Source organism: Dermacentor variabilis, chromosome 4 (assembly GCF_050947875.1).
Source record: "Dermacentor variabilis isolate Ectoservices chromosome 4, ASM5094787v1, whole genome shotgun sequence".
In the NCBI taxonomy this organism is placed as follows: Eukaryota; Metazoa; Arthropoda; class Arachnida; order Ixodida; family Ixodidae; genus Dermacentor; species Dermacentor variabilis.
In genome coordinates this window covers 233,472,614-233,485,348 of record NC_134571.1, presented here as the reverse complement: position 1 = coordinate 233,485,348, position 12,735 = coordinate 233,472,614, and the positions used below count along the sequence as shown (strand labels likewise).

The window sequence follows — 12,735 nt, the reverse complement described above, 5'->3', positions numbered from 1 at the left end:
AATCCAGTTTCGGCCCAGCAGCGTCGGTGATAACCCCTTCGTTAAGTAAAGGGGTAGGGTTGCCTCCCTGTCGTCAAAGCGAACGCTTACCTGTGCCTGACCCTGGACCTGGGAGAATTGCCCGGAGTAGCTGTGCAGCATCACGCCCGAAGCCTCGACGGACACGCCAGGGAAGGTACGCTTGAAGAGCTTCCCGGCCATTACAGACACGCTGGCCCCCGTGTCCAGCTCCATGGAAATGGGGTGCCCGCAGATTTCGACAGTCAGCATGTATGACGGCACAGACGACGGTACAAAGCCTGTGTGCCACATGTCGAAAATCAGCAGGTCCTCGGCCACGACGTGGAGCCTGGCCGAGGAAAAACTTGAGCTTGCAGCCGCATGCCTCCGCCGCATACCCTTGCGACGGCTACCCTGGCCGCGGGCTTGTGTTGTACCTGGGCTTGAATCAGGCTGCTGCTTGCTGTTTGTCCTCCCCCTTCGGCATACACGTGCCAGGTGCCCAGTTTTGCCGCACGTAAAGCATTGTGCTCAAGAAAACTGGCACTGTGAGGGGGAGGGGGTACCACCACAGCGACCGCTTCCGCCGACGGTGAGCCAGTCGCACGGGAAATCTCACCAGCGTCCTTGGCAGCAGCTTTCATTGCCAGCGCTGCCTTCACGGCGGCGTCCAGCGACGGGTCGGGAAGCTCCTGGAGTCGCGTCTGCATGGCGGGGTTGTTGATGCCGCTGACGAAACAGTCCCGGAACAGCGAGTCCAGTTGGTCCCCGAAGGCGCAGGCACTCGCTAACCCTCGTAGCGCAGCAACGAATTGCCCGAGGGTCTCTCCTTCCCGGCGGCTCCGGTTGTTGAAGCGGAAACGCTCCATTAGTGTGGACGGTGCTGGGCTAAATGCGAGCGCAGTATGGCAAGCAGCTCACCCAGCGTCTTAACGTGCGGTGTGGCTGGCTTGAGAAGGTCTAGCAAGAGGCTGAAGACGCGGGTCCCGCAGCTGGCGAGGAAAATGTCCCGCTGTTTGGCCTCGGGTGTGTCGTTTGCCCGGAAGAACACGTGGACTTGCTCCTCGTAAATTTGCCAGGCGGACTCGTCTCCCTTGAACGGCTCGAGCCTACCATACAGCGGCATGGCGAAAACAACAGGGGGCGGTATTTCGCCGCTCGCGGCGGCGTGGGACGCTCCGTAGGTACTCGTCGCCAGCCTTGTCAGTGTCACGAGGATCCCATCTTCGTCGCCAGTGTCACGATCCACCCCGGGTCATGAACAAGGTAGGGCTTGTGGCACCCTCCAATAGACGGATGCTCCGTAGCGTGGTGGTGCTGAACGATGACTCACATGGATGACTGACCGACTGACCGGCGAGCAGCCGTGCTCGTCAGTGTTTATGTTTATTGTGATGCGGTGACCAATGTTGCCTGCCAAGCTTTAGCAGGCCACCGAGCTTGGTGGGCGAACCAAGATTATGCCCGAGGGGGCGTCACATACTTGCTATAACTGCTCTTGTAGTGGCGCGACTATCGCCTCCGAAGCAGGTAAAAAAGAAGATGGGTTTACGTGCAGGTAATGTGGGGATAGAACACGCTAGCACGTTCAACCTGAATAGCTGCGGTGTCGGTTGCTCCCAAGATCCCGCAACACCATGGTTGGCCAGCCTGAATAAACCATGGCTACGGCAACTGCCTCCCCCACAAATTGTTGACCCGGACGACCGAGCCCAGCCATGCCAGCACCAGCACACCAACTCTACCAAGGTGAGTGATGTGGCCTCATGCTGTCCGGCAGATATCCCGTAGTTGTAGGGTGTCTGGGAATTTTACATCGACTTGCCTGACATCTGGTTCATCCAGCTGGGCAGCCATTTCCTTCTTAACGAGGTTCCAGCCTCCGGCTGTGGTCCAGGTACTGGCTGTCATGCCCCGGTCATGACGTCTACGTGGGCTTGCGTGCTGCCATCCTTGCTCACTACGTCACCTCGAATACTCGGTCACAGCAGCTCTCACCATTCGAACCACCACATCATTCGGCGTCTTGTCGGATCGTATTGCCTGCATCCACCCGTACTGATCGTCAGCACGCGCCGGCCCCAGCATGAAACCTCTACTCGGTATGTGAGCCTCCTCCCCAGCTCAAAGGCAGCTGTGCAACGACTGTTTCTAAGGAATTGACTAGGCCAAGCACGAGCGCTGTCAGCTACTCTATGGCCTGTCTATCACATTCCTTGGACGTTTCTGCAAGCTGTACACTTTTCGTTCGGGGGCACCTCACTCGTCACCGATTCAGAGGCTCTCCCACCGGCTCCACTAGGTGCAAATTTCACATTCACAGGCACGGTGACGCCACAAGCACAACTTTCGTGCTGCATTCAGTGACCACCGCAACCCTGATGTTATCGGCATTCGAGATTTCACTGCAAGCAGCAGCAGGTGAGCCTTCTGATGTGCTGTGTTCACAACTTGTGTGGATGCCTGGCCTACCTAAGTTTTGCAGCAGCAGCTCTCCCATCTGGCTTCTTCAGCTGGAGAATGACCTCTTTGTCAACAACATGAGTGGCCAACACTTGCGCTACCTCAACGCAAATCCTGAACTGCAGACTTTTGGAGCTCTGACTTCTACAGGCCTGGGCATATAGGAAAACCTACGGCTGGTCACGATTTCGCACTACTGTATAACTGTTGTGCGCTTCACTCGCAACCTTCGCTGCTGGTGTTGCTTGCTACAATTCTCTTGGATTGCGTGAACCCGATTCTACCAATGACAACACCATCTGCACACTTTACCTGGGCTTTACCATTGAACTTTATTTCAATCGCACTTTGCACTAGGAGCTGTCAGCTCCAGCCGTCCCGAACTTCGGGACGGCTGGAGTCTGACTTCCACCTTTGGTCAGTACCACATTGGCGTCGAGGATGTCGTGAACATACCCCCAGCCCCGCTGCGCCGTCCGTATCCGCCCACCATGAGCTTCACCGGGCTTCCTCCGCCACCGTTTTTCCTTCCGCCCTCATTGCCGTTGGAGCAGTGGGAGCAGATGTTCAACGTGTACTTGCTGGCATCCGGAGCTGCCGCATTCAAGCCAGAGCAACGCAAGGCTATTCTTTTGCATTGTTTGGGGGCGGAGGGCCAGCGTATTTATCAGACACTACATGCAGGGACCAGCACCACAGCACCGGCCGTGCCAAGTGCCGCAGCACTCGCCGATGACAGGTCTGTCTTGGCCCCTCCTGACGAATACGACTCTGCACTCGCCGCATTATGGCACCAGTTTTTGACGTCGCGCAGCGTTATCATCGAGCGTCACCGCTTTCACCGCTGCAGCCAACACACAGGCGAGTCCGTTCATGACTTTGTTGCCGCTCTACGGGAGCTAGCGTCACATTGTTCGTTTGCCTCGCAAGATGATGCTCTGCGGGACCAATTCGTTGCCGGCATAGCTTCCACTCGCGTACATGAGCGGTTACTGCTCGAGGGTTCCACACTTTCATTCGAGAATTCTGTTTGAATTGCACTTTAGTTTAAGCAGGCAGCTGAAGAGCTAAAGGAGCTTTCTGCTTCGGTCGGAAACCATCGTCGCATTTTTCGAAAAAAAGGAATTCACAACCGGCAGCCACCTTAGAGCAGAATTTAACGAGGAGCGCGGGCGGCTCACGTGCGCCGCAGCGGAACCGCCCCCCTCAGTGGAACCAAGAACATAGTAGCCGCTCCGGCTCGCCTCATTGTTTCTGATGCGGCTCGCGGAACCACATTGCGTCAGCGCCGCAGTGCCCAGCGCATGGCAAGACTTGTTCGTTTTGAGGTCGCAAGGGCCACTTTCAAAGGGTATGAAACCGCAAGCTAACCCAAATGCAAGGCTGAGTCCGTGAAGTTGAATTTCATGAAGATGTTTCGTCATCCACTAGAGCTGAGGAAGTTTTGACTGTACAACGTTCCGTGCATAGCGGAATTTATATTCAAGTGCAAGTCGCGAATGTCACTTTGACATTCCTTGTTGATTCAGGGTCGTCTGTTTCAATCCTGTCGGAGCAAGAATTCAGTCGATATTTTCCGAGCGTTCCGCTCCTGCCTGCACCGCATGTTAGTCTGTTTGACTACTCTCAACAGCCGATTCCAGTGCTAGGTTGTTTCCAGGCAGATGTTCGGTTTAAAGGCCGCACAGCATCGCTACGTTTTTCTGTTGTTCACCGAGGAACTCGTCTGATCGGTCTGGATGGCCTTAAAGCCTTGGATCTTCGCATTGAGGGTTCTGCTCTCAAGTGCTTATACACGTCCATTGCCCCGCAGGTGACTGTTGTTGACCCGCTATCCTGTTCTATTCCCACACCGTCAAGCACGCAGCCCCGTAACAAAGCTCTTCCGCCAGCCTTAGCACATGAGTTCAGTTCACTTTTCAGTCCCGAGTTGGGTCTTGCTAAGGGGCTCATACATCACATCAAGACACGGCAAGGCGTGCAGCCTGTAACTTCGAAGCTTCGCCATCTGCCGTATTCTCTCCGGTCACCAGTATCAAATGAGCTTCAGAGTTTGCTGAGCCTTGACATCATCGAGCGGATCGATGCTTCTGAATGGGTGTCCCCCATTGTTGTTGGTAACAAGAAAGGTGGTAGCATCAGGATATGCGTAGACCTTCGATAGCCGAACAAAGCTATTGTTCCAGACAGTTTCCCATTGCCCCATACAGAGGAGCTGCTTCACGCTTTGGTAGGCGCTACACACTTCTCCAAACTTGACTTGGCTTCCCCTTACCATCAGGTTCTCTTGCACCCTGACAGCAGAGATCTGACCGCTTTCATCACTCATGATGGCCTTTTCCGTTTTAAAAGAGTTTGCTTTGGGTTGGTTTCTGCCCCAGCGGCATTTCAGAAGATGATGGCGAAAATCCTTGACCGCTGCCCTGGCGTGTTGTTCTACATTGATGATGTCATCATTTTTGGCAAGACCGCAGAAGAACACCTTTCAAACTTGAAAACCGTGCTGCAAAAGATCAAGAACGCAGGTCTGAAACTGAACAACAAATGCCTTTTCGACGTTCCCGAACTTGCCTTTCTAGGGCACAAGGTCACTGCACATGGTATCTCGCCACTTCCAGAGCAAGTAGACTCCATAGTTAACACACCAGTGCCAACTGATGTGGCCACCCTTCGTTCGTTCCTGGGCCTCGTAGAATACTATTCCAAGTTTGTTCCACACTTGGCACAAGTGGTTGAGCCTATGAGAGTCTTACTTCGCAAAAATGAGCCATTCATCTCGTCTGCCAAAGCAGACAGCAGTTTCCGGAGGGTCAAGGAAATGCTTTCATCGAGTACAGTCCTCCAGATGTTCGATCTGTCATTGCCAGTCATTGTGTCGACCGACGTGTCCGATTGTGGGCTGGGAGCGGTCCTGCAGCAACAAAGTGGCCACGAGCTCCGCACAGTCGCTTTCGCATCTCGTACACTGTCGCCTGCAGAGAGAAAATATTCAGTCGGTGAATGAGAAACTCTTGCGTGCATTTGGGCGTGTGAGCGATGGCACACGTACCTGTGGGGTCGCCATTTCACAATTCAAACAGACCACCAGGCACTGATGTCCTTGCTGTCGTTACAAGGACATGGAAGACGCCCACTCCGAATTGCACGCTGGAGTGCGCGACTGCTTTGCTACAATTTCACTGTTGAATACCGCAAGGGGTCCACAAACACTGTAGCAGATGCACTTTCTCGGCTGTCAGCACCTACCTCGGAGGCAGAGATTGCTAAGGAGGAAGAAATTGTCTCGTTCATTGAGCCATCCTGCTTGACTAAGGAGAAGTTCAGGCAGGCCGCCCTCGACGACAGTTGCCTGGAAACCATCAAATCATTCGTGTTGAGTTCCTGGCCGCCAAAGAAGTCCATACCAGAAGAGGCGAAACCATTCTACGCCATTCGGGAAGACCTTTTTGTTGTTGATAACCTGCTTCTGCGTGGAGAGCGCCTCGTTGTTCCGTCCTCCCTCATGGCTCAGATCATCGGCACCGTGCACAAGACACATCCGGGTATCACGCGCACGAAGGCGCGACTGCTTGAGCGGTTCTGGTGGCCACGAATGGATAAGCAAGTGGAAACGGCAGTAAAAAACTGCCATATCTGCCTGGAGGCAGATAAGTCCGCCAAAACATCACCAGCACCGTTGCAACCTGTTGAATGGCCTGAGCGACCGTAGCAAAAGCTTGGCCTAGACATTGTTGGTCCTTTGGAACATGCAGCTTACAACAGCAGATTTTCTGTAACGCTTGTTGACTACCATTCTAAATGGCCAGAGGTGTATTTTTGCAGCGAAGTGTCCACGAGCACAGTGAAAGACTTTTTAACAAGTGTTTTTGCCCGCGAAGGCTACCTGGAAGAGATTGTTTGTGACAATGGACCTCAGTTCACTTCGCGTGAGTTCATAACTTTCCTGCAAAACTGAGGCATCAGTCTTTCACATTCTTCGGTATACTACCCCCAAGCCAATGGGCAAATAGAATGTTTTAATCGCACATTGAAGAATTTCATTCAAGTTTCATTCCTCGAAAGACGACCACTCCGACAAGCTGTCACAGAATACCTTGCCATTTACCGCTGTACTCCGCACGCCACCACCGGGGTCGCCCCAGCAGTCCTGCTGCATGGTAGAATGCCCCGAACCAGGCTGGATGTCGTGGGTTTCTCAGCACCAGCATTTGCTGAAGACCCAGCCAAGGAGTTGGCGCGACTTGGTCAAAAGGTTAGGCGTCAGCAGCAAAGCAGCAAGCACTACATGGACAAAAGGAGAGCCGCCAAGAAGACGAAGATAGCCATAGGCGATTTTGTCCGTATCAAAAAACCGTCCGTTCGGTTCAAGGGAGACCGCCATCCCATCCTCGTCGCCAATGTGGTATTGACCGAAGGTGGAAGTCAGACTCCAGCCGTCTCGAAGTAAAAAGCCGTTTATTTAACATATAGAACCAATATATATAATGAAGAACAGAAGCGCCCCCTGGGGAATAAAGAACTGAAATGAATAACGAAACTGAATATAACAGTAATGTACTCACGAAAAGAAAAAAAAAATCGCATTCGGCGCGTTCGGCTTGCTCCGCAGGCTGCCATTTTTGTTTTGGTGTCCCGCACCCGCATCCCGCAGCAAACACGGGACAAAAAGATATTTTTTTCTTTTCGCGGGAAATTTAACCCACGTATTGATCGCACCCCTGAATTTGCGTCAATTTTTCTGACGAAAAAGTGCGATCATTATGCGAGTAAATACAGTACATAGCATACATTACAAACATGTGCATTAAATACAGGAATCATTGTACAACTTTCTAAGTAGAAACAGTTTAGGTCCAACAGAGTAATATGAATACGAAAAATATATATGCAAGCACAATATGAAACCGACTTAAAATAATTATACATAAAACACACAAGAAACCAATTAGCCAATTTCCTGAAATTCATTCCTGCAGCTCTCATACTTGCCTTCTATCACTCTAGATGCTCAGACCTTCTTCGAATTTATCTGCACCCACCTGTAATATGTCTACATAAAAGGTCTTTTTCAGAATCGAAATGAGAACTTTGTCTCCGCAAACATTGTGCAAGTGGTGAGGAATGGTCGCTGTGAGCAAGAAAGGGCTTGATGTTGATCCAAATGGTACCCGGGTCATGCGCCATTCAGCGATGTTACTGTTTTGGCTGACGGAAGTGGTGTCAAACCAGAGAAACCGGAATGCATCTCGGTCGGTCTCCCGTATCTCGATTTGTAAGAATGCATTCTCGATACCAGAGTTTATGGCGACCGGGAACCACCAAAAGCAAAGAAGTGGTTGTAGCAACTCTGAAATGAGGTTCACCCCTTTATCTCAGCAGTCGTTGAAGGATGGGAAGCCTTGAGTGGGTGAAGATGCGTTGAACATGACCCAGAGCTTGGTAGTCGGCAAGCCTCTCTCATAACTTCCTAATGTGGCTAACAATAGGTGGCCTGATAAATAGGAACATTGTTAGGTACTGCTTCAACATGTCCTAGCTCCAGTATTGCCAGAGGACTGTGTCATATCACTCCGATAATCCTTCATTGATCGATAACGTCTTTGAAAGTTTTTGTAGATGTGTGAATGTCGCGGCTACCGGCGCACGAGACATGAATGGGGACCGACACACCAAACACATTTACAGTGTATCACCCCAATAAGTCCCCATCAAATCTACATACATCCGCAACAATGGTTACACTGAGTTTGATCTCTCCCCTTCCCACTCGCATAATTGCTGAGTTCTTAAACCGTTTCACAAGTTCTTAAGACATCCTAATAAGTCAAGTGTGGTGTGGCGCTTATATGTCTGTGTCGGTGTAGTTCTTTCGCATTGTTCGGTGTACTACTGGCATCTCTGCTGAGGGTGGTCTTCATAGAATATGCCTGGCTTGCTGAGCGTTGTCGTCGGTGAGGGCAAGGTTGTCCCCGTAGCATAGGACGGGGCCGTTGTCCTCAAACCAAGCCTTTGCTGGCGACTACGGTGCACAGCCACGGGGCGTAGAGGATCAAACACGACTGGTGCAGAGCCATTGGTGTCCTCCTCCTGCTCAACTCTTCAAGCTCGAAGTCCTTGGTTCAGTGCCTTATTCTTGCAGTGTTCTAGCAGACTTCTTCCTTCTCCTCTAGCGGGGTTCTGCCATTTCCCACCTCGTTCCTTCCAGGCCACGTCAGCCTTCTTCCTCTTCCTTCTTCTCTCTCTTCTTTTTCTTTACTTCAGCTTGTGACAGTGAGCACAGTATCAAGGTTGCTTCCAAGTAGCTGTTTCTGATTTTCCTTTAAGGGCAGCACCACGGTCTGTCTGCCATTTTTCTTAAGAACTGTTCCTTGGAAGCTGTGATATGTCAAGTGCTTTTGTGCCCTGATTGGAGTGGGTCAGCCATTCAAACATGATGACGATGCTCTGCAGCAGTTGCACGAGCGTGCTGTTGAAATAACACCAACAACAACAAGCGAGCAGGGAAAAAAGAAGAAGAAGCCGGGGAGATGTGGAACAACAAGCCTGGGTGGAGGAAGGAATTCGCCAGTGCTCTGGCGCAGGAGTGAAGTCGTCAGGCATCAGGCTCGTGCTTCATGCCTTCTACTGGACCAGGGCGACCTTGCAGGGACATGTCACCATGTTCTCATGATCGCACGCAGGAAGATGCCTAACGACATCGGGAAAATGAAGCCCATGCCCCAGAAGCAGAGGTGATGCCATTGGACTTGGTGTCCGACGTGAAGACCTCTGCCATGCCAAGACCACCTGCCCATGTTCCCAGCATTGGAACCAGACTTACTCCTGCATCACTAGATCCCGGTTGTTTGCCTGAGGGTTACCAGGATTTTTCTTCAACTGTGTTAGTCTTCAACACTGCTTCAGCGCTCCGACAGCTGTCTTCATCACCACCTTTAGTTCATCTCGCAGCTCCACTGCAGACCATGAAACTGTAGGCCCTTTCTGACTTTGACACTTGCTTTGGAGACTTAATTCTTTGTTTGTCTTTGTGTTTGATTGGTTTGATTAGTTTGTAGAATTTCTGTTTCCCTTTGTGCTGGATGTTCTTTAATGAATGGCTTGCAGTGTGGTAACGCATGACTTCGTCACTTCATGTGCTAGGGCTGTGTCTCAGCAACAATTAATAAATTGAAAGAACCTCATCACAGAAGCATGCATTAGACCCGTGTGAGGGAGGTTCGCCAGAATCTGCAATGCCCATTGCTTCGAGTTGCCGGAACAACAGCAGAACCTGTGAGGTTGTTTCATCGTCTCTAATCATTTCCACTCACAGAATGCAGACCATAAGGTTAGTGTCACAGTGAAGAAAGGCTTTTGGGCGACTGGGCCCTTGCCGTGTCCATCCACTGATTGCGACTAATCCTGGAATTACTATGCTCCTTACAACTGCTCCCGTAACGATGTTCCAAAGATGGTCAGCTCCCATGAACAAGTTGACGCCGTTCTCTATCTCCACTTCAAGAAAATGCTTTTCCTCCACAAGAAATTGGCCCTCAAATCGCAACTTCTGAATGAAGTTATCAGCTGTCGGCACAGCAATGTCATGACAGATAACTGGAACCACAATTCCAGGAATGGTATGGATGTCGGAACAGTGTTGGCTACGCAGTGGTACTTCAACAACCTTTCGTATTTCAGCAGAACTTGGGGATGCATTGCCAAACATTGACAATGCTTTTCAGATTTCTCCCTGTACCTGCGGTTGCAGTTTTACAATGATATCTTCTGTGAGGAATAATCACTGACTGCTTTAAACCAGAATCCCTTTGATGTATCTGGATCAGTTATTTTTAATGACAAAGGCATGAAAAGTCTGCAGGTACACTTCTCTGTACGTCATTACGCAAACATTTGTAGAATTTTTTGTTGCATAGCATTACTGATAGTGACGAGACTATCCCTGCTGTGCTACCCAAAGCCTGCACTGGTCACAAAGTTTCCACTGTAGTGTCTTTCTTTTTGAAGTTGGGGTCGCACATACTCGAGGCATGTCTTCTGTGACAAGCTGAGCACTTGAGTTTGATGTGGCAAGACTGTGCCTGGTGACCTCGTGGTGTGCATCTATAATGGCAATGATTCTTAGCTAGCTTCTCTTTCTTAAAATCAAGAGAGAGGTTAACGTTGCATCACAGAAGAAACACTCTCTCCAGCTGTATGACACACATGCAGTACAGAAGCGGTGCTACTGCCTCGAGTTTTCTCTGCACGGTCATCGACAGATTGTTGTGATGATGGGTATCACTGTTCTTGGCTTTCTAACTCAATATGTGTGAATATGAACAGCTCTTTTAACTTCACTTCCGATGTTGCAGCTGCCACTGTTGGCTCCGAGATGTTCATATCAGACATATGTTGTCAAATCTGGCTCTGCTTTCCTTGTGTATATTCTAGAATGATCTCGTATGGCAATGCCTTCTGTAGAATACCAATCAGCATTGCAGAGAAACTGAAAATGGGTACATTTAGTGCAGTCAGACAGCGGGTATTTAGTTGCACGGCATCATAAAGCTTGCCTGGCCTGAGGCATCATCCATCACTTCCCTACTTTATGTGAGGCAGATTGCGAAGCTCTGAAAGGTAGCGCTGCTCTGCCCTTTTACGATCGCAAAAGTGCTCTTTGAGAAGTTCTACAGTATCTGCATAACAAGTCTCGAAAGCCAGTAAACTGACAGGGGCCACTGCTGCTTCCCCCACAAGATAATGCCATAAATAGAAAGCTTTGTCATTGCTGATATAGCATTGTTGAGATAAAAGAGTCTGCTCGAATTGCTCGCAGGAAGCTTCACATTTGTGAATGTTGCCTCTGAATGTTGGCATATCAAGATTCGGTAGCCTTGGGCCAATTCTGGGTATAGCATCAGTAACTGTCGGTGTTCCATTCTGAGGAGCAGCCTCCGAAAGCGGCGATCTTGCAGTGCGTATTCACAGCATGCTGATAGCTTGATCGTTATACCCTGCAGCAGTTACATATTGTGCTTCAAGCTCATCATTGGCAGTGTGCTCTTTGAGTGCATCGTTAAGCCTTGAGAGCTCATTGTTTCTAGCAAATAGACGGATGGTCAAAAATACCTGCAAGCTTGGGCTTGCCATGGTAGGATCTGCAAGTAGCAACCAGGCTTCCTGCAGAATCTTTGTATTCTGTGCTCATCGAGCTGACTGGTTAGCCTAGAAGCAATCCATCTGATTAGTTCTTGAGATAGAGGTCTGGTATCCATGCCGATCACGAACGATGCGTTATCCAGTGAGTCCTCGCCGCCCGCAGTACGAAGTCGTGGAGTAGAAGGTCTCTTGAGACATGCGGGGAAGGAATCGTGTCCATACAGAGGTTTTCGGCACCAAAATGTAGAAAAGTAATAAGATGCGAAGAACCCAGACAGAGAGCTACTCTTCGTTACAACTTCTTCTTTGCCATGCCCACCTGTGCACATTTATTCGTCTTTTTCTAGACTAGATGCATGGATGCGCTCGGGTTATCTTTGGTGAAATAAACACACTTTTTACCATGGGCTAGCCCAACTCCTCCACAGTAGCCAATGTGCAAAAGATGTGTATGTGCCTAGCTTGCGTATTTATTTATTTATTTATTTATTTATTTATTTATTTGTGAGAACCTCAAGGTAGCTAGTTGTACATTGCACAGGGGAGGGACAAGAATACATTGCAATTAAGAGTAAAAAATACAGGATTAGTTCTAGGAATTCACACTGCAGGGAACAAAAGAAGATATTGAAAAAGCTAGTAATATGTACATAACAACAACAAAAAAAAAGACACATAATATGAAGTAATTAAATACACAAAGAGTACACTTTACCAGGCAGACAATGTCCACGAATAAGTGCATAATTATACCATTTGCTACCATACATAATTTCCTGTTGATTAGTGCATTCTTGAAACGAATGGGGGTCACTGATGCCAACTAATGATGTAGGTAGATTATTCCAGTCAATTGAAGTGCTAGAAAGGAATGATTGTGATCATGCAATGGTGTTATGATGGGCTACATTAACTTTATGTGCGTGATCACGACGAGCTGAATAATAAGGCACAGGGTGAATCCAAAGGAGGTAGAGGGTTAACCATAGCAGGATGTGCCATAAGAGGTGATGACATTCTTGCCTCGTGGAAGACGTGACAGCAACATAATGGCCTCGGATGACTGCACTCACTTTTGCAAGGGAGGTGACTCGCCATTTTAGGCCTAACGTGGTGACATTTGTTAAGGACCGG

The 12,735-nt window shown here is 49.7% G+C and overlaps 1 protein-coding gene across 6 annotated transcripts in view; it reads left to right on the top strand.

Moving 5' to 3' along the window:
* The window catches only part of LOC142580199 (RING finger protein 141-like), a 253,897-nt gene that overhangs the window by 136,213 nt on the left and 104,949 nt on the right, over positions 1-12,735 (top strand). The window lies entirely within an intron of this gene.